Genomic DNA, 27,508 nt, shown 5'->3' on the forward strand with positions numbered 1-27,508 from the left:
TTGTTCTCTGCATATAGTTTTTTCATGCGCACGTGCATGGTTCGTTCCATTTTCACGCTCATAGTAGTTCGTCCTTTGCATACGCGCATTTAAATTGTTCCGGGCAGACCCTCACATAGTTATTAGGTGCATTTGCTCATATAGTTTCTTTAGACATACGAGCATAATTTGGTTTCGGCACATTCATCGTTCGTTTGCGCATACAGTTTATTCTGTGTATTCGGTAATAGAGGTGTCCTGTGCTTTCATAGTTTGTTCTCGTGCATACGCACACTTAGTTAGTCCTAGGCACGAGCTCATAATTGGTCCTGGATATACGCTCATATTGTTGTCAGGTGCACATGCTCTTGTAGTCCTGTGCTTACAATCACTTAGTTGTTCCCTGAATAAGCTCAGGCAATTGGTTCCATGCTTGCAGTCATAAGTCGACCTTGTTATACGCTCACAATTTGTTCCATGCGTATGTTAGTTAGTCAGTCTGTCCTGGACATTCGTGCGTGTAGTTTGTTTGTGCTTTTAATTGTTCGGGGCATATACTTATCTAAGTTGTATGCTTACTCTCACTGAGTCTGTTCTGCAGTTACGCTTATATTTTGGTTCTATGCATACGGTGTTCGGTTTGGTTTTGACCATATGCGCTTAGTCTGTGCTGTACACTTGCTCATATAGTTGTCCTGGCACATGCGCTTATAAGTTGTTCAGGTCATACACTCGTTTAGTTTATTCAGGCTACACTATCATATACTTATTCAGGCCACTCTGTCATTTAGTGTGTTCTGTGCATACGCCCATATAGTTGCGCTGTACATAGTCACATAGTTTGTTCAGGGTGTACATTTATATTGTGTGTTTGGCTATTCGTTCAGATTGTGGGATCGGGGCATTCAGTCTTAGTTTCTCCGGGGTATACGTGTTGATGATCTCCTCTGACCACACGTTCAGACAGCTTAATTTGCTAAAAGTAGTGTTTCATAGATATGGTGCAGTGGGGTAGTCAGCGTTTGTAGATATTCATGTATAGTATTACGCATCAGGGTGTCATGCAATCATACAGTTTGTACTGGGCATATGCGTGATACTGGGTAGGTGTTAATATAGTTTGTTCAGTGCATACGCTCACTTATGCAGTTCATTCTAGCTTCACGTCATATAGTTTGTGCGATACAGGCGCTCATATAGTTTACGGTCATGGTGTCTGTTTTGGATATGTGGTCTTAGTGTTCTTCATGTACACATGGTCTGGTTGGTTATGCCGGGCTCACGTTCACATTGTCATATTCAGCATATGTGTCAGGGAGTTATGCCAGGTATATGCTTATAGCGTTCATACTCGGTAATTGTTGATATGTTCGTTCGGTACATTCGTTACTTTGGTTGAGGCTTTAAATTTCGGATTGACCAGTCACGTCTACAGGTCGGCCCGGATACAACCTGACACAGCTTCAGGTTGGCGACAATGTGATTACATACTTTGCGTTTAGTTAGCTGTTGGGTTAGGCTTTAGATTAGAGATGAGCGAACTTACAGTAAATTCGATTCGTCACGAACTTCTCGACTCGGCAGTTGATGACTTATCCTGCGTAAATTAGTTCAGCCTTCAGGTGCTCCGGTGGGCTGGAAAAGGTGGATACATTCCTAGGAATGAGTCTCCTAGGACTGTATACACCTTTTCCAGCCCACGGGAGCACCTGAAAGCTGAACTAATTTATGCAGGAAAAGTCATCAACTGCCGAGCCGAGAAGTTAGTGACGAATCGAATTTACTGTAAGATCGCTCATCTCTACTTCAGATGTATAGTTTTATTTCCCTAAATAGGTCACTTTGTGGTTATGAATGGTCTCGACTTCAAGTTGATAGTGATAATGTTAGATATGTATTTAGTGGAGTTTTCCATTTCGGCCAGAGCTGTCACGTCCACAGGTCGGTTCAGTCATTACCCGACACGACTTCGGGTTCACGACGATGACATTATATGTTTGCGCATGTTTATTTAGCATTTGGGACATGTATACAGGGAAATAGCTTGATTTCTGTTGAGATTTTGTCTGTCTCGGCTTCAGGTTGTTGATGATATTGGTTGAATTTCACGATCTTGCCGGTTGCATAAGTGGTTTCATTGCCTGTCACGTCCACAGGTCGGTTTAGTTACAACCTAACACGGCTTTAGGTTGACGACTAGGTAGTCATCTGGGTTTTCATGTTTATCACTTGGGATTGTGCATACAGGCTTGGTTGGTTCTGTTTACATATAATTTTCATTCCTACTTGCATTGGTTGGGTTTTGGCACTATTTGCTGCATTTAGCTCATACTATCAAGGTATATCTGTCAAGCCTCCAGTATCAGGTCGCATTATCTCACCTGACAAGGCGTCTTTGGATAAGACACATGCCAGCGGTGCTGCTCTAAAGCGTTTATAACATAGAGGTTAGAAAGCCCTCTAGCCGTCAAGCCTTGATAGCTGGCCTGGTTAGACGGTCAGCAGACGCCTCATAATTCTCGATATGGATGTCAGGTCAGTTTAACGTTAAAGGCCGCTCTATTCTCAGGTGATTATGGCTTCTAGGGCCGGGGGAATTCACATATAGGTGCTAGGTCGAAATTACGTCAGATTGTGGGGACACAGATAATCACGCGTCCAAATCGTATAACTGCAAACGTCATTACCTGGTCAGGTTGTTTCGTATGGTATTTTCCTATCCCCCACTAGTGGCGCCCATTTTGAGTGTTGCAAGCTTTCCTTTCGCACGTCTAGGAGCTAGTGGGGGTCAGCCACTGTTATTGTTAGTGGGACGGCACTCACTACTACGTCATTTATCCATCATACATATTTGCATTAAATCCTTAGGTAGTGGTTTGTTTAATAAAGCATTTTGTTTTAAATGTTGGAGTTTTGCTCTCTATTTTATTCAGGTATACCTACATGCGACAGTATATGGCACAACTCAGACTGTCTGTTAGCTAGTTTATTATGTGGTTAGGTTTTAGGTAGGTACGCTAAGCATTTGAGACCCCGAACACAAATGACTTTATTAATTTTTTTTTCTCACTTTTTTTTCATTGTTATAGCTCCCATAGGGGGCTATAACACTGCCCACACTGATCTTTTACACTGATCCCTGCAAAGCCATAGCTTTGCATTGATCAGTGTTATAGGTGGTCAATTCCTAAAGCCTGGATATTTTCTTATGTTTTAGTCTTATGTATATTTTCTTATGTTTTAGTTTATTGATATACTTAGGGAATTGCTATATGCCCCAGAGGACTGCCATCACGGATTCCCAGTAAAGGGTAGGAGTATTTCTGTGTGCCTCATTGTCGATTTCGAATTCCCTCCACCACCTCCTCAAAAGGTCCAAAAAAACGTCCACAAAGACCGATGCACTGGTCTAAATGACTAGTTTCTGAATTCCACTGTGTGCAGCCGGCCACACAACAGGGGACTAACCGTGAAGTAGTCAATGCAAGACCAGGATTAGAGATGCAATGCGTCAAGTAGACGCATGAGAGTTAGAAGGGGGGGGGGGTTACATAGTAACATAGTTCATAAGGTTGAAAAAAGACCACAGTCCATCAACTTCAACCTATAACCCTAATGAGTCCCTACTGAGTTGATCCAGAGGAAGGCAAAAAAAAACCTCATACTAGAGGTAAAAATTCCTTCCCGACTCCAAATATGGCAGTCAGAATAAATTCCTGGATCAACGTTCTGTCCCTATAAATCTAATGCACATAACCTGCATGTTCTTACTCTCCAGAAAATGCATCCAGATCCCTCTTATATTCTTTTACAGAGTTCACAATGACCACCTCCTCCGGGAGAGAATTCCACAGTCTCACTGCTCTTACAATAAAGAACCCCCGTCTGTGCTGGTGTAGAAACCTTCTTTCCTCTAGACATAGAGGATGCCCCTTTGTTATAGATACAGTCCTGGGTATCAATAGATCATGGGAGAGATCTCTGTACGGCCCCCTGATATATTTATACATAGTTATTAGGTCTCCCCTAAGCCTTCTTTTTTCTAAACTAAATAACCCTAATTCTGATCATCTTTATGGGTACTGTAGTCCTCCCATTCCCCGTATTACCCTGGTTGCCCATCTTTGAACCCTCTCCAGCTCCACTATATCTTTCTTGTACACTGGTGCCCAGTACTGTAAACAGTATTCTATGTGTGGTCTGACTAGTGATTTGTACAGTGGTAGAATTATTTACTTGTCGTGGGCATCTATGCCCCTATTGATGCACCCCATGATTTTATTTGCCTAGGCAGCAGCTGCCCGACACTGGTCACTACAGCTAAATTTACTGCAAACTAAAAATCCCAAGTCCTTTTCCACATCAGTCATCCCAAGTGTGCTCCCAATACACAATCCCAGCCTGGATTTTTCCTCCCCATGTGCATTACCTTACATTTATCAGTGTTGAACCTCATCTGCCACTTCCCAGCCCAAGACTCCAACCAATCCAGAACCATTTGTAACAGTGCCCTGTCCTCTATTGAGTTTACCGCTTTACAGAGTTTTGTATCATCTGCAAAGATTGCTACTTTACTATTCAACCCCTCTACAAGGTCATTAATGAATATATTAAATAGGACAGAACCCAAGACTGACCCCCGTGGTACCCCACTAGTAACAGTCAATCAATCAGAATAAGTACCATTAATAACCACCTTCTGATTCCTATCACTGAGCCAGTTACTTACCCACTTACACACATTCTCCCCCAGCCCAATCCCTCTCATTTTATGCACCAACCTTTTATGTGGCACCGTATCAAATGCTTTGGAAAAATCCAGATATACAACATCCAGCGATTGCCCCTGGTCCAGTATGGAGCTCACCTCCTCATAAAAGCTGATCAGATTAGTTTGACAGGACCGATCCCTCATAAAGCCATGCTGATATGGAGTCATACATTCATTTTTATCAATATACTCCAAAATAGCATATCTTAGAAAACCCTCAAACAATCTACATACAACAGAGGTTAAACTAATAGGCTTATAATTCCCAGGTCACTTTTTGTCCCCTTTTTAAATATTGGCACCACATTTGCCATGAGCCAGTCCTGGGGAACAGTCCCTGTTACTATAGCGTCCATGAACATAAAAAATAGGGATCTGTCTATTACATTACTTAATTCCTTTAGAACTTAGGGGTGAATGCCATCTGGACATGGCGAATTGTCTATTTAGATTTTTTGTAGGCAGCAATGTACTTCTTCCTGGGTTAGACAGGTGACACGAACTGGGGAGTTTACCTTATCTCGCTGTATTTCACCTGCCATCATTTTCTTCGGTGAACACAGTGGAGAAGAATTTGTTTAATATATTTGCTTTTTCCTGATCCCCGTTTATAATTTATTCTTTATCGTTTTTTAAAGAGCCTACACTTTCTTTTTTGACCTCTTTGCTATTTATATAGTTAAAGAACATTTTGTGGTTATTTTTACTCTACTTGGCAATTAGTCTTTCTGTCTCTATTTTTGCGGTTTGATCTGTTTTTTTTTTTTTTTTACATATTTTACAGTTAGAGTTTCTCATCCCTCGAACAAGTAGCTGCTGGCAGTGGGGAGGAGTCTTTGACAGAGTTCATGCCCTCACATATAATCATCAAAGGGGTAGAGGTCATTTGTACAGTATCTGTTATGGAAGTGAAAAAGGAATGTGTCCAAAGATCTTTAGGAAGCCTACTTCAACTATTAGCTTCCTGGAATGGGAAAACTATGATCCTAGTCCGTTGAAGAAAGAAATCCCTGTAGGGCAATACCTTTGGGCAAAACGGAACTGCTCAACTCCTGAAACCATTTTGGAAGAAAGTCAACTGATTTACACCAGATGGTGTGCAAGGGGTACCCAAAAAAGGTTCTTAATAAGGCCTTTACCAGGGCTATGGCAACTCCCAGAAGTGAACTCTTGATTGACTACAAACACAAATCATCTCAATAGTCCCAAATCATTAGGTGCATCTGCACATTTGATCCGAACAACAGACAGGTTACGCAGGTTTTACTCAGATATTGGACCATTGTACTAAGGGCTGGACTGGGCGTGAAAACCAGCCCTGGAAAAAATTACATACCAGCCCCATAGTGTTGCGTCATTATACCAGCGCATCGTCATTTTCTTGTTCATAAAAGGTAAAAACATTTTAAAGAATATTTGAAGAGTGCCTTATTTATAGATAAGACATATATAAAGAGCAAAAATAGTATAGTTTCCCCACATTAGGTGCAGTATATTTCCCCCACATTAGGTGCAGTATAGTCCCTAACATTAGGTACAGTATAGTTCCCCCACATTAGGTGCAGTATAGTTCCCCCACACTAGGTGCAGTATAGTTCCCCCACAATAGGTGCAGCATAGTTCCCCCACACTAGGTGCAGCATAGTTTCCCCACACTAGGTGCAGCATAGTTTCCCCACACTAGGTGCAGCATAGTTCCCCCACACTAGGTGCAGCATAGTTTCCCGACACTAGGTGCAGCATAGTTCCCACACACTAGGTGCAGCATAGTTCCCCCACACTAGGTGCAGCATAGTTCCCCCACACTAGGTACAGTATAGTTCCCCACATTAGGTGCAGTAAAGTCCCTCACATTAGGTGCAGTACAGTTCCCCACATTAGGTGCAGTACAGTTCCCCACATTAGGTGCAGTATAGTTCCCCCACATTAGGTACAGTAAAGTTCCCCACATTAGGCTCTGTACACAGAGGACAAGCGGGGCTCTGTACACTGAGGACAAGCAGGGCTCTGTACACTGAGGACAAGCAGGGCTCTGTACACTGAGGACAAGCAGGACTCCGTACACTGAGAACAAGCAGGGCCATGTACACTGAGAACAAGCAGGGCCCTGTACACTGAGGACAAGCAGGGCTCTGTACACTGAGGACAAGCAGGGCTCTGTACACTGAGGACAAGCAGGGCGCCGTACACTGAGGACAAGCAGGGCGCCGTACACTGAGGACAAGCAGGGTTCTGTACACTGAGGACAAGCAGGGCTCTGTACACTGAGGACAAGCAGGGCTCTGTACACTGAGGACAAGCAGGGCGCCGTACACTGAGGACAAGCAGGGTTCTGTACACTGAGGACAAGCAGGGCTCTGTACACTGAGGACAAGCAGGGCTCTGTACACTGAGGACAAGCAGGGCTCTGTACACTGAGGACAAGCAGGGCTCTGTACACTGAGGACAAGCAGGGCTCTGTACACTGAGGACAAGAGGGGCTCTGTACAGTGAGGACAAGCGGGACTCCGTACACTGAGAACAAGCAGGGCCATGTACACTGAGAACAAGCAGGGCCCTGTACACTGAGGACAAGCAGGGCTCTGTACACTGAGGACAAGCAGGGCTCTGTACACTGAGGACAAGCAGGGCGCCGTACACTGAGGACAAGCAGGGCGCCGTACACTGAGGACAAGCAGGGTTCTGTACACTGAGGACAAGCAGGGCTCTGTACACTGAGGACAAGCAGGGCTCTGTACACTGAGGACAAGCAGGGCTCTGTACACTGAGGACAAGCAGGGCTCTGTACACTGAGGACAAGCAGGGCTCTGTACACTGAGGACAAGCAGGGCTCTGTACATTGACGACAAGCAGGGCTCTGTACACTGACAACAAGCAGGGCTCTTTACATGGAGGACAAGTAGGGATCTGTACCTGAGGACAAGCAGGGCCTGTACGAGAGAGAGCAGGGCAGCGGGCGCACTTCTCGGTGGCACAGTGAACTTCGACATGGTGGGCTGCTGCGCTTAGATGTGAGGTCACGTCACTCTCCCCCCCCCCAATCCTCGAGTAGAAAAACAAAGCCACACCCCCCGCCCGCATCTCCCACCTGCCAGCTAGCTGTTGGAAGACTAAACTCCCAGCATGCTCTTACAGTGAGGACATGATAGGAGTTGTATTTCTACTAGCCAGTGGGAGGTAGTTGCGGGTGGTTGACCTGGGAGCGGAGCTTCACAAAAAGTTGTACAAGAAGTAGCAGTTTGCGACTTTTTGTGCACTTTTTAAAAATGCTACAGCACGTTTTGTAAGCCAGGTCCGACCTGGCTAAAATTTGCGACTTTTTTTAAGGGGGTTTGGACTGGGACCAAAAATACACCCTGACATTTAAGAATAAGCAGTCCATTTTTTTTTTTTTTTGGTGGGGTCTGATTGCTGGGACCTCCACCAATCACCTCGCTTTAAGTTGCTCTCCAGCTGTTGCAAAGCTACAACTCCCATCATGTCTGGAGCCTCAGGCATTATGGTATGCAGTTTTGTAACAGCTGAAGGCCACAGATTGGAGTACAGTGTCCCCATCATCACTGCAGAATTTACAAATTACAGCAGTGATGGGACAGTCAGGAGAATATACAATGATATCACTGACCTGAGTGATGTCTTCTCTGTTGTTGTTCCTTTTCCTCTGGTCCAGACGTCAGGTCTTCTTCCAGCTCCATCTTCTCTGCAGAGTCTGAGGCCCAAACTTCATTGTCTCCTCACTTTGTCAGCAGATCCTCTGTATGACGACAATAATCATTATAATACTGCCAGATACTGTGCCCTAAATAAAATACTGCCACACACTGCACCCACTGAATGCAATACTGCCACACACTGTACCCACTGAATATAATACAGCCATACACTGCGCCCAAATATAATACTGCCAATCACTGCGCCCCAAATATAATACTGCCATACACTGCGCCCTGAATATAATACTGCCATGCACTGCGCCCTGAATATAATACTGCCATACACTGCGCCCTGAATATAATACTGCCATACACTGCGCCCTTAATATAATAATGCCATACACTGCGCCCTGAATATAATAATGCCATACACTGCGCCCTGAATATAATAATGCCATACACTGCGCCCTGAATATAATAATGCCATACACTGCGCCCTGAATATAATACTGCCATACACTGCGCCCTGAATATAATACTGCCATACACTGCGCCCTGAATATAATACTGCCATACACTGCGCCCTGAATATAATAATGCCATGCACTGTGCCCTGAATATAATACTGCCATACACTTTGCCCTGAATATAATACTGCCATACACTGCGCCCTGAATATAATACTGCCATACACTGTGCCCTGAATATAATACTGCCATACACTGCGCCCTGAATATAATACTGCCATACACTGCGCCCTCAATATAATACTGCCATACACTGTGCCCTAAACATAATACTGCCATTAGTCTTTGGATTAGCCTTTGGATAGGGGATAAGTTATAGATTGCGGGGGGTCCAAGCATTGAGACCCCCCACGATCTCCTGCTTGGGGGCCCAGTCAGTATGCCAGAAGCCGAGGTCTGACCCCACAGGAAGCCGTGGTCGGCACGCTCCCTCCATGTATCGCTATGGAGTATACGGAGGGGTGTGTCGGCCGGCACTTCGTGCGGGGTCGGCATACCTCTTTTCCAGCTGACTGCCAAGGCACGTACTGGAGATCGCGGGGGTCCCAGCGCTCGGACCCCCCCACAATCTATAACTTATCCCATATTCTTTGGACCCTGCATCTATTAATCATGCATATACACCTCCCCCCTTATCCTTGGTTTCCTCAGCCTCACACCTCCCCAAACCCCCCCCCCCCATCCTTGTTATCCTCCCCAAACCCCCCCATCCTTGGTCCTAACCCCCCAGCCTCCCCCCATTAATTATAAATATACAGCCCCCCTCATCCTTGGTCCTAACCCCCCAGCCTCCCCCCCATCAAACATAAATATACACCCCCCCCCCCCCCCCTCCTCATCCTTGGTCCTAAGCCCCCAGCACCCCCCCATCAATCATAATTATACACCCCTTCCTCCTTGTTTGTCACCCCCAGCCTCCCCCCCCCCCCCCATTAATAATGCATATACAACACCCCCCCTGACCTTACACTTACCTTAATCACTCGCAGATCCGTCCCGTGCTCAGCAGCAGTGCCGGGCTCCCAGCTTTGCGGCGTGAAGATGCAGGGGGAATGACGCCACAAGTGACATCGCACGTGACGTTGCACGTGACTCCCCTGCGTTCCCAGGGCTACGGAAAAGCAGGGGGGGGGGGACAGAGCGGACAGGCAGACAGAGCGGGCGGACACAGGCCGAAGCGGGCAGCAAATTTTCCGCGAGCCTGAACCCAGGGCCGTAAGTAAGAAGCAGGGCCAGCCTGGGACAGTCCAGGGCCGGCCCTCTTCTTCTGTTAAGATATGTATGGGTGCCGGGTGGCCTATGCGGGCCGCCTGTGCAGGCCGCTGGGCCTATTTTCATGGTGCCCGTATGTTAATCCCTGCAAAGCGGCCCACCGGGAAAATTCCCGATTTCCCGCTAGGCCAGTCCGGGCCTCATTGTACTCACCAATCTGGATTTATGGGAAGTTGTTACCCTATCATTCAGAGACATACAGTTGTGGTAGGAACATTAGGAAACTATTGGTGTGGAGCATGTGGCTCAAATCTCTGACCACAGGGTCACATCCATGTTGTGCCTAATCCTTTTGCAGGTTTATGCCTAAAGTCAGGGACTTTGTTAATCCAAGTGATGGACATAAATACTTCATAAGGGATATTATCAACTGTCAGATGACAGGAGAGGTCTACATTGCTCATTTCTGATGCCCCAAACTATATGTGGGCAAGACAATACAGCAATTGAGAAGGAGGATGTCCAAACACCTCCACATTATTCGTACTGGAGCAGACACACTTCTGGAGCTGCATATTTAGGATGTCCATGGAGGAGATGTGTCGAGACTCATAAAACCTAAACTAGGTCCAAGACTAAGGCAACCTAGACAAACGGTTATAGACTCCATACCTTGAGTCCTCAAGGCCTAAATGAAGGATTAATTTTTTCAGCTTTCATCTGATTGTGCCATTTCTCTTATCTAAACTCATGTACACTGATCACCAAATAGAAACAATCACACTAAATATCAGTGAAGAAAGTATGATGGAAAATAGGGCACCTGGATAGCCTACAGATAAGTGCCAACTGGAACATAAAGTCACTCTGATTTTTTTTTTATTGCCATAAGCAATACAAAACTGCAGCTGGATTTTCCCCCTTTTCGGGTTTCAACTGGCCAGTAATTAATGCGACACTGATTATTGGGACATCAGGCTCAGAAAGGAGGAGTTTCTGTCTTGTCAGTACCGTTTAGACAGTACCAATTACCTAAATTATTATGAAAAGTTGCAATATAGATTTTCAAATGTATTGTATAGTCACATACACACTTATTAGTAGATGGCCTATGGTTATACCTGTCCCTGAGTGGGACAAGATAGATCCCAGTACTTGTCAAGAATAATCTATAATTGCACAAAGGGAAGTGTAATGTAGTGAGACATGCTTTATTACTTTTGTCACTGCTAATGAATAAAACACAGAAACTATATGGACCTTATTTGTTTAAAGCCTAATTAGGCTGTATTTGTGGGAGGGGGGTGAGATATATAATGCGTTTGGCAGTTGTTTCAGTTTACCTGTGCACCACTGTGAGCTCTCACGTCCCCCTGGTTAGTAATAAGGTCTGCAGTTGTCTGTTCCTGTCGAGGTGTTTCGTGGGTTGGCAAGTCAGCTTAAAGCCGGTGTATGCGCGGGGGTGGGGGGGGTTGATGTTTGTTACTCACTCTACAGAGCCCATTGTAGTATTGCCCGGCAGTGCAGGTGGGTGCCTGGCTCCCCCGGCGGCATGGCTGGCGACATTTGCTCCAGCCGGGGCACGGGGTCTCACGGCAGCGTTGGGGGGGGGAGGAGCTGCGGCGGGCATATGACTAAGTACAGGTACACTAAAAGTATGGGCATTGACGTCAGATGTTTCTCTTTAATATAGCTGGTTATATTGCGGTCTGAATTCTCATTGTGGTCCAAATTCCTGTCGTTGATAGTTCCAAGTGGTCAGTAAGAGGTTGGTTGCATTTTGTGGTCATTGTTTCACAAGTGGTTTCCCACCTTGCACTGCTAGGTCAGGTGATTGTTGGAGGTCATGCATAACAGTAGAAGAGGATGGAAAACGCACTCACCAGGTTCTTTCTGAGAAGACGATTAGCTTTATTGCAGCGTGCTGTACAGAAATTCGCCAGATTGTTAGAGGTCGATGCTCACTGTAGCCGGTTAAATTTAAAGCATACCTGTCATTGTTCAAAAAAAAGTGATATGTTACTCAATACCTAATACTGATCGTGTACATATATGTTTTATGTCTCTAGGATCTTTATATACAGAGATAAAAGCATTTATCTTCTGGTAAGTAATTTACTCATTGTGCAGGCTGGAGGGGGCGTGTCTGTCTCCCTCCCTCACAGTGATGACAGGATAAAATGTATAAATATAAGAATAGATCTTTATAAAATTAGTGCAAGGATTTTATAGATAAAAGTACAGCATTTTTAATGAATATGTTTTCTATCTGTTATCTTTTCCTAGTAAAGTTGGATGCTAATCAACATAGCTGTCACTGGCTGGCACCGGAGTTCCCACACAGTAGCTACAGACACCCAAGTTCCTTCACAGTATCTACAGGCATCAGAGTTCCCCCACAGTAGCTAAAGGCATCAGAGTTCCCCCTCAGTAAGTACAGGCACCGGAGTTCCCCCACCGTAGGCACAGGCACCTGAGTTCCCCCACAGCAGCTACATGCATCAGAGTTCCCCCACAATAGCTACAGGCATCGGAGTTCCCCCACAGCAGGTACAGGCATCGGCGTTCCCCCACAGCATCTACAGGCATCAGAGTTTCCCCACAGTAGTTACAGGCACCCGAATTTCCCCACAGTAGCTAAAGGCATCAGAATTCCTCCACAGTAGGTACAGGCACCTGAGTTCCCCCACAGCAGCTACAGGCATCAGAGTTCCCCCACAATAGCTACAGGCATCAGAGTTCCCCCACAATAGCTACAGGCATCAGAGTTCCCCCACAGTAGCTACAGGCATCAGAGTTCCCCCACAATAACTACAGGCATTGGAGTTCCCCACAGTAAGCACAGGTGTGATAGCCTGGGGGATGTAGGGTATGGGGAGTGTAGCTGTGCGGGTATCAAAGGGTGTTTGTTAACCCTTGCTATTCGTGACACCAGGGTGAGGGCTCCTCAATAAAGCTTTTCCTACTGCCGCCCTTCCCAGGAACGATAGGGAGGTAGTTGATAATAGAGTAGAGGTAGATAATAATGGATTCTCCACAACCATAGAGCTTCTGCAAACAGTGTTAACTTTTACTGAAGAATTTCTGTACACTTAATTAACATAACAGTCTCTTAGCATAAGAACAGCTTTCCTTTGGAGATTGACAATGGTTGGGACTTTAGCATTTAGAGTCTTTTAGTATATTGCGCTGTTCCACTGGATTTAGGGGAATTCGTTGCAGTCCAGTAGTCACGCTAGCATTAGCAGGAATTTAGATTTTAACTCACTATTTTAGTTCTGCTGAGGTCGTAGGTTTTGAGGCCTAGCGTGTCTTTGAAAGTTGCGTAGCAGACCATCCTGTTAGTCCGGCATCCACGAGAGCAGCAACCCAAGAGAGCGATAATTGGACGCAGTTCCCTTATATGGGCAGGGGCTGGACTAAAGCTAATTGGTCCATGCGGATGTCAATCACCATTACAGAGATTTATGGGTAACATGTGACCCAAGGACCTCCTAAGGTCCTTCAACATACCATAGAGGTTATTAGCATGGTCACATGACCGAAGGTCCTGCGACGCTGAACAAGGTAAGTACTATACATTACTATGCAATATAGAATTAATTATTAAATATACACATACATTAGCATTATAGATAGAATTGAGGGAAGGCGACTAGGGGCTGTCCCATCTGAGGAACCCTACCTGAACGTAGTTACTCTGACTTTGGGGACCTCTACACTAGGTACGGTATGCAATATGGTACCAGGACACCACATAGGCATCTGAGTTCCCCCACAGCAGCTACAGGCATCGGAGTTCCCCCACAGTAGTTACAGACACCCGAGTTCCCCCACAGTAGCTGAAGGCATCAGAATTCCTCCACAGTAGCTACAGGCACCGTAGTTCCTCCACCATAGGCACAGGCACCTGAGTTCCCCCACAGCAGCTACAGGCATAGGAGTTCCTCCACAGTATGTTCAGGCACCTGAGTTCCCCCACAGCAGCTACAGGCATCAGAGTTCCCCCACAATAGCTACAGGCACCAGAGTTCCCCCACAGTAGTTACAGGCACCCGAGTTCCCCCACAGCAGCTACAGGCATCGGAGTTCCTCCACAGTATGCGCAGGCACCTGAGTTCCCCCACAGCAGCTACAGGCATCAGAGTTCCCCCACAATAGCTACAGGCACCGGAGTTCCCCCACTGTAGGCACAGGCACCCGAGTTCCCCCACAGCAGCTACAGGCATCAGAGTTCCCCCACAATAGCTACAGGCACCGGAGTTCCCCCACAGTAGGTACAGGCACCTGAGTTCCCCCACAGTAGCTACAGGCATCAGAGTTCCACCACAGTAGCACAGTTTATCTACATTAGCATAGTTTCCCCCACAATAGATTGTAAGCTCTTAGGCAGAAGGGAGGAGCTTGGCCAGGAGATGACGTAGGCAACAGCGATCCCTTCGAACCTCATGATCCCACTAAAATAATTATCTTAGTACCGGTCCCCTGGCTGAACTGACCCCCCTGTATAGCCACCTTTCTCCGTGCAGTTCTGTGGACTTACCGGCTGATTCTTCCCTTTCTCCTGCTGTGCTGGTGTCCCCCCGGGGGCTTGTGAAGGATGGCAACTTCCTGCAAGAGTGGCCTGAATGTCCTGGGGGCGGCGCTCCGGTGTCTCGTGTGAAGGACTTTCTATCGGTGGCATAAGCTGTCAGCAGAGGACGCTGGGACCGCGTGACAGCGTGACAGTGTGACGCGGCCGGAGCCTCTGGGCGCTTCGCGCTAGCAGGGGCCGTCTCTGCAGTGTGTCTCTCGCTGGTGCTTTCCGGCCGGTCCCCGGGTCAAAGCTGGAGCTCAAGGAGTGTCGGTGAGCGGCTTGCACAGGAGGAGACACTGCCTTTACCTCCATTAATCCCTTGGTGTGCTGGAGTACAGGAGGCCCCGACTATTAGGATTGATCCGGACTTGTAGTCAGGTACACGGGGGACTGGGGAAATAATGCTCCACCTGTGATATACTGTGGATTATTGCTGGAGGTTTGAACTGGAATTGGAGCACCTTATACAAAGTTTTTGATAGTTGGAGAGAGAGTATAAGTAAAAGTTTGCAGTGATGGCAGCAGCTGCAGCAAAAAGGAGGGTTAAAGCCTTGGCTATACAGGAGGCGGTTGTTGCTGAAACCTCTCTGGGGGTCTTAGAGGAGTGTAATGATGTATTTGCAAATATGGAGGCTTCTCCTCTTTTCGGGGATTGCCAGGTTTCTCTTGCTACACCCTCTAGGAGTAATATCTCCCTAAGAGAAAGTGAAACTAATGAACAGACGGCCTGTGATATTAACTCTACTATATCGATACATGACCCCAGGAGATATTATACAGGGGACACAGAAAACATGCATAATATACCTCCAAATGCTGACAGGGAGTACAGCACCCCTATTATCCAGGAAAAGGAGCCCACGCTAGGAAACATTTTTTCTGCTATAACAGGCCTGTCAACACAAGTGGGTCATTTACAGCAGGATATATCAATTCTGAGAAATGATTTTCAAAAGATCTCCCAGAGAGTACTACACACAGAGCAAACGCTCTCTACTGTTGAAGAAAAGCTGTCTAAGTGTAGTAATCAATCTGATATACATACTAAAGAAATCTCTGCCTTAACCTCTAAGGTTGATGATATAGAAAATCAGTTAAGGAGAAACAATATTCGCTTTGTGGGGTTTCCAGAGAAGGCTGAAGGGCAAAATATGGTTGAATTTTTGGAGAAATGGTTTATGGATATATATGGGCCCGATTGCTTATCATCTGCTTTTTCTATAGAACGGGCACACAGAGTTCCTTCTAGACTACCGGTTCCGGGGCGACCACCCCGCCCAATGATTGCGAAGATCTTGCATTATAGAGCTAAGGAGTCTATAATCCGTGAGGCAGGAGTTGTACAGGACCTGCAATATAAGGGGGCTCGTATATCTTTGTTCTGATTACTCTATAGAGGTCCAGAAACGTAGGATTCAATTTAAGGATGTCAATGTCGATGGCAATATCCTGCACGATTGAGGGTGGTATCTCTTGATTCAACACTCTTTTTTTGAAAATCCAGGGGAAGTTTGTGACTGGCTTGACGTTAATGAGTGTCGCTTTAGGCAGCAGTGGGGCTGCCCATACCTAAAAGGGCCCAGATAGAAACTAATAGTTGCTTACCCTGGTGTGGGGGGGGGGGGGCGATATCTTAGAGTGAGAAGGAGGAATAAAAGGGACTTATATATTTAGATTTGGTAAACTTGAATATATACGGATATCTATGGGTGGATGACGAGGGACGAAGTAGTATACTATGGATGTCTCATTTAGGGATCGACCGATTATTGGTATGGCCGATATTATCGGCCGATAATCATGATTTTGGGCATTGTCGGTATCGGCAATTACCTTGCCGATAAGCCGATAATGCCCCGCCCCCCGCACAGCCCCCACCGCACCGTGACCGCCCCCCGACCCGCCGCACCACACCGCGACCGCCCCCCCGACCCACCGCATCGCACCCACCACCGTAGTGCTGGGCGGTATACCGGTATGGATTTTTGCCCATACTGCTATACCGGTCGGGGCCCCTCCCCCACCCTCCGAGTCAATAAAAAAAAAAAAAAAAAAACTTACCCGTAATGGGGGTAGTCCGGGCCATCCATCCTTCCTTCCTGTAGTGTCCGGCGCCATTCCGGGTGGAGGGTGAACCGGTACGGGCTGTCCTTCTCCGGGGGTCCACTTCTCCACTCCGGGCAGGCTCCGGCCTAGTACGCTGCATAGACGCCGCTACGCCGTGACGTCAGGGGAAAGAAGCGGGTGTGGCGGCGGCGGCCTATGGCACAGCAAAAGCCACTGCAGTGCATTGATTTAAAGCGCCCGCTTTAAATCAATTATCTGCAGCGGTGTCGAGGGGGGATAAATAGCTGATAACTTATACTGGAATATCGGTATAAGTTATCGGCTATCGGCCCTAACATCCACCGATTATCGGTATCGGCCCTAAAAAAACGATATCGGTCGATCCCTAGTCTCATTGGGGTCAGGTTTAGGAATAGGAATAGGTACCTCCCGCTTTCCAGTTGTGGAGAGAATAGTTGTAGTAGTGGGTGGTAGGCTGGCTGCTTTAATATCTTTTAAAAAATAATATGTTATGGCCCAAGTGTGTGTGTGGTTTGTGTTGGTGGTGTGTCCTTTTTTTTTTTTTTTTCTTCCCTTCTTTTCTCTCCCGTATCCCAACTTTTCTCTCTCTTACTTATAGGTTTTGTCTACTGTATATCTAAATTAAAAGATAGGATTTATGTTGTTTTCTATAGTTAGTTGTAATACCCGGGGGTTATTAGGGCATAATAAACGGGATGGGATTTTTCATTTTCTTCTCAAATCACAGGCTTTAATTTTCTGTTTACAGGAAACACATCATACACCAGATCGTCTGCATATTGTAAAGAAACCATGGATTAAAGCAGTTTATCATTCTACCCATACAAACCTTTCAAGAGGGGTGAGCATTTTGGTTCATCATAAATTACCATTTATGTTAACCAAAAAGTATGTGGACGATCTGGGAAGATATGTGGGAATAGTTTGTACCATCTATGATAGAAAATTCTTGATTATTCATTTATATATCCCACCACCATATTATTCTGTGATTTTTACATTTTTCTGTGATTATATTACTGTAATAGATACTGTTCTTCATTGATGTTCTCCCTATATAGGGACACCCCATGGCAAACTTACCCCATTTGGTAACTTAATAACAGAGGTTGGTCTGTCTGGCCTTTGGCGTATGAGATACCCAGTGGTCAGACAGTACTCATGCTGTTCTACAACCTATTCTTCGCTATCTAGTATTGATATGGCTTTGGGGAACGACTGATTCTTCCATTTATAAAGGAGATTTTCTATACACTGAGGACTTTGTCCGATCACTCCCCCTTGCAAATAAAAATGGTAGTTTAAAATATAAATTTGAGTCGGTCGCTATGGAAACTCAACTCTTACTGGCTTCCTATCTTGAATAATACCCAAAGCATAAAAGATACAATCTCTGAATACTTTGTTAAATAAAAAATCTGCATCCCCTCAAATAATATGGGATGCTATGAAGGCTTTTCTCCGGGGAACTTTATTAAAGTCTATCGTAACCCATAAGCGTATGAAAGCTTGAAAAACTGTTAACTTATCGGACGCTGTGCGATCTGCGGAGACAGAATTCTTGGTGAATCCATCTAGCAGATTAGGGGAAAAGCTGTGTAAAGCTCAAACCGAACTGAGGATACATCTCTTGGAGGAAGCTAATAACAGGAGATTGATGAAACAACAGGTAGAATATGCAGAAGGCGAGGTGGCCGGGGAGATGCTTGCTAAAATAGTGAAGGCTCAAGATCCGGTATCACATATAGCAAAGATAATGGATAAATCTGGCTTTGGTGTGAGGAATAATGTGGAAATAATGAAGGTGTTCGTAGAGTTCCACTATATAAGTCTGGAGGAGAATATACTTCAAAAGAAATGCAGTCATTTTTAAAACAAATAAGACTTGCACAGCTTTCTAGAGATGACTATAATTTCCTAGAAGGTGAACTGACACTAGGAGAGCTGGAACAGGCTGTTAATATTTCAGCTAACAGTAAAGCCCCTGGCATGGATGGACTTCCAGTCGAGATATATAAGAAGTATGGTGATGTTTTATTACCGAAACTTCTAGATCTTTATAACTCCTCCCTTCGGACAGGAGTCTTATCTCCATCAATGCGAGAGGCCATTACTGTGGTTATCTTAAAAAAGGGTAAGGACTCAACAGATCCCACTTCTTATCGACCTATTTTGTTGCTTACAAGCGATGTAAAGTTACTGGCCAAGGTTTTAGCATTAAGGCTAAATAAAGTGGTCCATCCGGATGAAACCGGGTTTATTCCTACAAGATCAGCTTCAACAAATATTAGACGGCTTTTTTTAAGTTTGCAGGTCCCCTCGGACTCTCGCGGAGACAGGGCCATTTTCTACTTGGACGCACGGAAAGCTTTGATTCGGTGAAGTGGGTACAATTGCTATACAAAGAGCCAACCGCTAGGATTAGAGTAAATGGACAGCTATTTAAGAGTTTCCCATTGTACCGAGGGACCAGACAGGGGTGCCCATTATCCTCTTTGCTCTTTGCTATTGTGATGGAGCCCCTGGCAGAGTTCATTAGGTTTAATACTGAGATGAAAGGATTTCAATATGGTAACTTTCAAAACAAGATCTCGCTATATGCGGATGATGCTCTTTAGTTTCTGAATGATATAGATGTTTCTCTTAGAGCTGTCATAGAGGGGTTTACTCAGTTTAATCATATTTAATGCCACTAGATCGATTTATTTCCAATGTCCAGATAAACGAGAATTTAAGAATTGAATGTGTTACACAAATCAAATACTTGGGCATAGAAGTAACATCTTCAGTTTTGGACTATGAGAAATTAAATATAACAACACTGCTTAATTGTTTTAAGAACAAGGGTAGTGCCTGGAGGAAACTAAATCTATCCCCAATAGGGAGAGTTAATCTTATAAAAATGATTGTTATGCCACAACTGCTATATTTATTATCTAACTCTCCTACATGGCTTTCCTTTGGTCTTTTTCAGAGGATTAATACCCAGTTCCGTGATCTGATTTGGAATGGCCGGAAGCCTAAATTAAAATTAAAATATTCACAGCGCCAAAAACACGAGGGAGGTCTTGCCTTATCCAACCAGTGGATATATTTCCTCGCGGCACAAGCTCAATATCTCAGGGGCTGGGATAATGCGGATCTTTCTAACCCGAATATGGCGATCATAGCAAGTGTATCTTCAGGGGATAATTTAGTTACGGCCTTGGAAAAAAACGATTTCAAGAAGAAAATATACTCCCCCTTCCCAACTTTTATTTTGATATATAAATGCTGGACTAAAATAAAACAAAACAAATTAGGGGGGTTGGCAAAATTAATGAGTATACCCCTTTATAGAATAATTAATTGCTCTCAGAAATAGATAAACTAGAAGGTTTTGGTAACTGGAGTAAGCTTGGGGTGAAAGGGGTAAAAGACCTGTTTAAATTCGATAGGATGCGTTCTTTTGGGGAATTTCAGGAGGATTTCCATGTACCTGCCGAAGTGTTTTTTCAATATTTTCAACTGAGGCATGCGGTTGCTGCCCAGCAAAGACACTTTCCTTTGGTGGTTATAAAGGATGTACTTTTGGATTTGATAATTATAACCAAAAAACAGAAGGGTTTTATTTCTAGAGCTTATTATTTATTAGTGGAAAGAAGCTCTACAAATATAAATTTGACCCCAGCTTTTCTAAAATGGCAAATGGATGCAAAGATCGGCAGGGAACATTGGATCTCGGTCCATGAAAATGTCCCAAAACAGGCTCTGAGAGAAGGGGCAAGATTAACACAGCTATATATCTTATACAGATCATACAAAACCTCGGCCCTTCTATATAAGATGGGATATCAAAAAGATGCAAAATGCCCGCGCTGTTCCCAAGACCCGGCAGATATTATACATATGTTCTGGGAGTGTGCATATATTCAAAGGTACTGGTATTCAATTATAGAATATATTGGGGAGATTTGGAATATAGTTATACCAATGGAAATTAAGATTTGTATATTGGGATGGATGGAAGAATTATCTACATCAACTTATACTAAAATTGCTCTTGGAAGACTGTTATATATTGCAAGAAAGCGCTAATAGCTCAATTTTGGAAGGATACAAGTCCCCCAACTAAAAAACATTTTATTAACAAGGTTGAGAGGATAGTGGTTTGGGAAAAAGTGATGTATATGAAAAGGGCCCAAGTAGAAAAATGTAATTTAATTTGGAATAAGTGGACTGACAGTAGTTAATTTTGATATTGATTTAGGGAATTAGGGAGAAAGTGGGTTCCCCCCTTTATCCCCACCTGTCTCCCGCTTTTCCCTCCCCTCCCCTCTTTTCCCTCCCCCCCCCCCCCTTTGTTGTTCTGTTTTGGTTTTGTTCTTGTTTTTTTTGTTTTTTGTTGCTGTGATTTGTTGTATTGTTGTATGAGCCTCATTAATTGGAAAGCCTGCCATAATATAGGTCGGTAGGAAAACATTTATACATTTCTGTAAAATCTGGACTGGACATGTTTTTTCTGTTTTCTTTTTATTCTCTTCCTTTTCTGTGTATTTTGTTGATGTGATACTCTGTAAATGTGTCTAAGGTTTGAGAACACAATTAAAAAAAAAAGAAGAGCATTGCTTCCCCCACATTAGGTAGCAGTTCCCCCACATTGGGGAGCAGTTCCACCACATTAGGTAACAGTTCCACCACATTAGCAGTTCCACCACATTAGGTAGCAGCTCCCACACAATAGCAGTTCCCCCACATTAGGTACCAGTTCCCCCACATTAGGTAGCAGTTCCATCACATTAGGTAGCAGTTCCCCATTAGCAGTTCACCCACAATAGCAGTTTCCCCACATTAGGTAGCAGTTCCACCACATTAGGTAGCAGTTCTCCCACATTAGCAGTCCCCCCACATTAGGTAACAGTCCCCCACATTAGGTAGCAGTCCCCCACATTAGGTAGCAGTTCCCCCACATTAGGTAGCAGTCCCCCACATTAGGTAGCAGTTCCCCCACATTAGGTAGCCGTTCCCTCACATTAGGTAGCAGTTCCCCCACAATAGCAATAACCCCACATTAGGTAGCAGTTCCCGCACATTAGGTAGCAGTTCCGCAACATTAGGAAGCAGTTCCCCCACATTAGGGAGGAGTCCCCCCACATTACGTAGTAGTCCCCCCACATTAGGTAGCAGCTCCCCCACGATAGATGTTCCCAACATTAGGTAGCAGTTCCCCCACAATAGCAGCAACCCCACATTAGGTAGCAGTTCCCCAACATTAGCAGTTCCACCACATTAGGTAGCAGTTCCACCACATTAGGTAACAGTCCCCCCACATTAGGTAGCAGTCCCCCACATTAGGTAGCAGTTCCCCCACATTAGGTAGCAGTTCCCCCACATTAGGTAGCAGTTCCCCCACATTAGGTAGCAGTTCCCCCACAATAGGTAGCAGTTCCCCCACAATAGCAGTTCCACCACATTAGGTAGCAGCTACCCCACAATAGCAGTTCCCCCGCATTAGGTAGCAGTTCCCCCACAATAGCAGTAACCCCACATTAGGTAGCAGTTCCCGCACATTAGGTAGCAGTTCCGCAACATTAGGGAGCAGTTCCCCCACATTAGAGAGGAGTCCCCCCACATTACGTAGCAGTCCCCCCACATTAGGTAGCAACTCCCCCACGATAGATGTTCCCAACATTAGGTAGCAGTTCCCCCACAATAGCAGTAACCCCACATTAGGTAGCAGTTCCCCAACATTAGCAGTTCCACCACATTAGGTAGCAGTTCCACCACATTAGCAGTTCCCCCACATTAGGTAACAGTTCCCCCACATTAGGTAGCAGTTACCCAGATTATGTAGCAGTTCCCCAACATTAGGGAGCAGTTCCCCACATTAGGTAGCAGCTCCCCCACATTAGATAGCAGCTCCCCCACAATACCAGTTCCCCCACATTAGGTAGCAGTCCCCCACAATAGAAGCAATCTCACATTAGGTAGCAGCTCCGCCATGATAGCAGTTCCCCCACATTAGGTAGCTGTCCCACCACATTAGCAGTTCGGTCGCAGCTGAACACCGAGGGGTGTTTGTCGATGATGCAATGCTACCACCGGGCGCAGCTGAAGACCGGGGGGGGGGGGGGTTGATCAGCTGAAGACGGGGGGGTGCTACTGCCAGGCACAGCTGAGGACAGGGGAGGTGCTACTGGGCTCATGGAGGCAGCTAGGGGGGTTGTTTGGGGGGGTTCTTTAAGAGTTGGGATTACTCAGCACTGCCTGTGTGTGCGCGCTCCCTGCGCTTGTTCACAGGCAAGCACGCTTTACGGATGGTATCTGGTAAGCTGCAAAATAAAGACTAGTCTGTCTGGCTAAAGACAGACAACCCATATAGTGGTGGCTATTTTTAGATTTAATTTCTGGGGGAAATTGAAATTTTTTTAAATAAATTTATATTGCAAAAAGCCATCATATCATTAGTTCTATAACATATAAAAAGTTTTCAACAATGACAGTGCCTCTTTAAGATTAGATGATAGAGCGCAGGGAGAATTGCCAGTCTAATTTTTCTGCAGCCACTTGTAAACAGCCCCCCTTTCTCCGGCTCACTGTAAAAGCTTATCAGCTCATATAGCTAGCATTCCAAAACAACTGTTTAATAAGATTGGATTTTTGAACTGTAGGGATTCTAACAGACATTCTAGATTCAGAGAATGTTTTGCTGGATTTAGAATTTTAGATTTTTGACATTTTTAGATCTACACAGTGGATACGGTCAAGGGAATTAAAAGTGCCATAGATTTTTGGAGATTTTTTTCCATCTTTCTCTGGTAATAGGAATGTGCATCTGGTAAATTTTTCGCCGTTTACTTTTGATATATTTTTGTATTATATCAATCAAGTTACCTTTTGTACTGTTGGTAACTGAATTGATGAGTGAGATCATTGCACCAGTTCAGTAAATAAGCCAGAATGCTACTTTTTGTACTGCTGAGGAAATATTCCAGTTCAGTAGATGTACCAAGTGATAACTTTTGTGTATGGTACTGCTAGCAGTTCCAGTCCAGTATACTTTCATTGTATCTTTGGTAGATTTTTAGCATACTGCTGATATGTATATTGTTGTTTTATATTTTTATTTTTGTTTACATTTTTAATATATATCTGTTCAGTATACTTTTGTACCAGAAGATTAGCATCAGGAGGCAAACTTTTTTTGACACATGCACCCTTTTTTGTTTAGTGCTGAACACCAATTTGTGTACTGCCAGTCCACTGAGAGATTCTGTTAATAGGGTAATTTGCAACCCTCACTCTACCTGAGACTTTAAAAGCTGTAAGACTGTTCAATTCCTGCACTGGTTACCTTTATAGAATAAATTATGAACCGTTTGCCCTCTGCATTTAAAAGTTCAACCTCCTCCCTCCCTGTGTGTGAAGAGCCACGTGACATAGTGATGCACCGTGAGGGAAAGAAGTGTCTTGACAAAATGAAAAAATTTATGTCTATATGCATTTGGAAAAAAAATGTGGAATCCACCAATTGGGCTTAAATAGTCATAGTAATGATGATAATTATAGTAGTAGTAATATAACTCTTTATTGGAAATTTACAAAAATTTGGGTGACACACATGGAAATTGTGCAAAATAAAAAAGGGAAGGGATGGGAATTAGGGTACAGGTGAATCCCTACATATAGAGCCCTACCTATCTAGGTGGGGAGCTCCTAATCCTAAGTGTGGATGGGAGTGGGGAAAATAATTATTGTTTACTTGTAGGTGATTGGTAAATCTCTCTTACCAACGCGTTTCACACCTTAATATATGGAGTTCATCAGGGATGAGAGAAAACCACAACCATTTACAAATAGATGACAATCAAGATAGAACAGATTTGCAAAAAACATGCACACAAAAATCTAGGGCACATAAAATAATCATAATTATGATGGTAGGCGTTTTGCGGAGTCACAACTTTGGGTCCGTCAAAATGTTGTATTTTAGTCAGGTGTTTGGTCACTTTCAGTGTAGGGATAATGAAGACCATCTACAGGGCTCAACAAATAACTCAGTCTATAGTAAAGGTTATTGTTTCAGAGTACAGTAATACATGGGTCATATGAGTAATAATTTTGATAGATGAATCCATGTATATTCCACAGAGATGCCTTAGTGGTAGTCTGATATTCTAGTAAATATATAACTCAAGAGCCTCTACTGGTGGTCAAAAAGGCCAAGATCCCTTTAACCCCTTAACGACCAAGGACGTATATTTACGTCATATCGAGTCGGTCCCGGCATGTATCTGAAGCCGGGACCCAGGGCTAATAGCGTGCGGCAGCGATCGCGGTGCCGCACGCTATTAACCCTTTAGACGCGGCGTTCAAAGTTGAACGCCGCATCTAAAACGAAAGTGAAAGCTGCCCGGCTGCTCAGTGGGGCTGATCGGGACCACCGCAGTGAAAATGCGGTGTCCCGATCAGCTGGGACACGAGCGGAGGTCCTTTTACCTGCCTCCGGCGTGTCCCTTCGGCAATTGATTGCTCCAAGCCTGAGATGCAGGCTTGAGCAATCGACTGCCGATAACACTGATCACTGCAAAGCTATGGCTATGCAGTGAACAGTGCTGGCAATCAATGTGTTCAGTGTTATAGGTCCCTATGGGAGCTATAACACTGCAAAAAAAAAGTGTAAAAAAAGTTAATACGTGATTTAACCCTTTCCTTAATAAAAGTTCAAATCACCACCCTTTTCCCATAAAAAACAACATGTAAATAAAAATATAAACATATGTGGTATCGCCGCGTGAGTAAATGTCTGAACTATAAAAATATATCATTAATTAAACCGAACGGTCAATGGCGTACGCGCAATTAAAATAAATAAGTTATAGGGGTCAGAAGATGACAATTTTAAACGTATACATTTCTGTGCATGTAGTTATGATTTTTTCCAGAAGTACGACTTAATCAAACCGATATAAGTAGGGTATAATTTTAATTGTATGGACCTACAGAATAAAGATCAGGTGTCATTTTTACTGAAAAATGTACTGCATAGAAACGGAAGCCCCCAAAAATTACAAAATGGCGTTTTTTCTTCAATTTCGTCGCACAATGAATTTTTTTTCTGTTTCGCTGTAGATTTTTGGATAAAATGACTGATGTCACTGCAAAGTAGAATTTGTGGCGCAAAAAATAAGCTATGATATGGATTTTTTGGTGCAAAATTGAAAGGTTATAATTTTTAAAAGGTGAGGAGGAAAAAACAAAAGTGTAAAAACCAAAAAACCCTCAGTCCTTAAGGGGTTAAAGGAAAGTACACTTTTTATGTTCAGTTCAACCATCAATGAAAAGATGTATCAGAAGAATCTGACATGCTGACCAAACGGTGATAGAGGATAGAAAACAAGATGCAACACCGGCAGTAGATGGATATTTCAAGTTAGAGATGGAAGATAAATGTCCGGATGTCCATAGGATAACTCTCCTAGACTGGTGGTCACAGAGCTTAGGAGACTGGATGCCGGTGCGTCCCACGGAGTGAAAAGCGTTGGTAAGATAGATTTACCAATCACAAGCAAAAAATAATTATTTTCCCCACCCCCATTCACACTTAGGATTAGGAGCTCCCCACCTCGATAGGTAGGGCTCCATATATAGGGATTCCCCTGTACCCTAATCCCCATCCCTTCCCTTTTTTATTTTGCACAATTTCCATGTGTGTCACACACATTTTTGTAAATTTCCAATAAAGAGTTATATTTCTACTACTATAATTATTATCATCACTATGACTATTTAAGCTCAATTGGTGGATTCCAAATTTTTTTTCCTAATTTATATATTTTCACCAAGGGATACATCATAAAAAGCTGGCGTAAACACCAGGAAGCCAAACTGCGCCTGAACAGCATGCCGTAGCTGAAGATACCTATAAAAGGCAGTTCAAGGCATGCCATAGCGTTCCTGCATGTCTGCAAAGCATAAGAAAACTTGATCCTCAGCAAGCAAATGGATCACGAATTTGACTCCATGAGAACCCCAGAAACCGGCCCCTGTAACCCATGTAGGTGAGGTAAGTGTACATTCCCCCACAAGGGTGCTCTAGGAGAGACCAGAGGCTGCGGAACTCTACTTGACACCACGGACCAGACTTTAGCAATAGTTAGAAGGGGGGGGAGAAAAAAGGAAGAGTGAGAGTGGTACCTGTAGAGTGAAAAGTAGGAGGAGTAAAAATGGGGGATATTTTGAGAGTGCTACTGTCAGATGGCGATAGTCAAAGTCAAGAAACGGTATGAGCCAGCACTTATGCAGGACTAACTTTTATTGAAAAAAGAAGTCAAGAAGTAAAAACAGGACAACTCGTTTTGGCGCTCGCTGGCGCCTTCCTCAGGTCCACAATCATAACTACAGAAGAAACATATACATAGAATATCAAAATACATCAATGGAACATCAAACCATCTGGATGAGAGAGTACAAAACAAATGGACAATAAATAATAATAGTAGTGATCAGGATGATTGTGGTCTAAAAACAGTAAGATGATAAGTAAGACAGCAGGTAGAACCACTTGTAATATGTAATAAAATCTATTATAATACAAAATAAAAAGAACACACATAAATAAAAAAGGGAGCCTATGAGAGAGGAATTTCGATCTGTCCCCTAGAATGTAAATATGGACATAGAACATTGGCAGTCATTCATAGCAGTAAATGTAGACCGCCGG

At 44.2% G+C, this 27,508-nt stretch overlaps 1 protein-coding gene across 12 annotated transcripts in view; it reads right to left on the minus strand.

Annotated features, from left to right (window-relative positions):
* Positions 1–27,508, minus strand: part of DCAF6 (DDB1 and CUL4 associated factor 6) — a 1,246,835-nt gene that overhangs the window by 1,054,306 nt on the left and 165,021 nt on the right. For 10 of the 12 annotated variants that reach the window (XR_008888854.1, XM_056557692.1, XM_056557704.1 and 7 more), the window contains one exon: positions 12,026–12,133. The exons of 1 other annotated variant lie outside the window; for it this stretch is intronic. The gene's annotated coding sequence lies outside the window, so the exon portion shown is untranslated. Of the gene's footprint in view, positions 1–8,375; positions 8,505–12,025; positions 12,134–27,508 lie in introns of all 12 variants that reach the window. One more of the 12 variants, XM_056557693.1, reaches the window with a different exon arrangement.

Source organism: Hyla sarda, chromosome 2 (genome assembly GCF_029499605.1).
Source record: "Hyla sarda isolate aHylSar1 chromosome 2, aHylSar1.hap1, whole genome shotgun sequence".
Classification (NCBI taxonomy): domain Eukaryota; kingdom Metazoa; phylum Chordata; class Amphibia; order Anura; family Hylidae; genus Hyla; species Hyla sarda.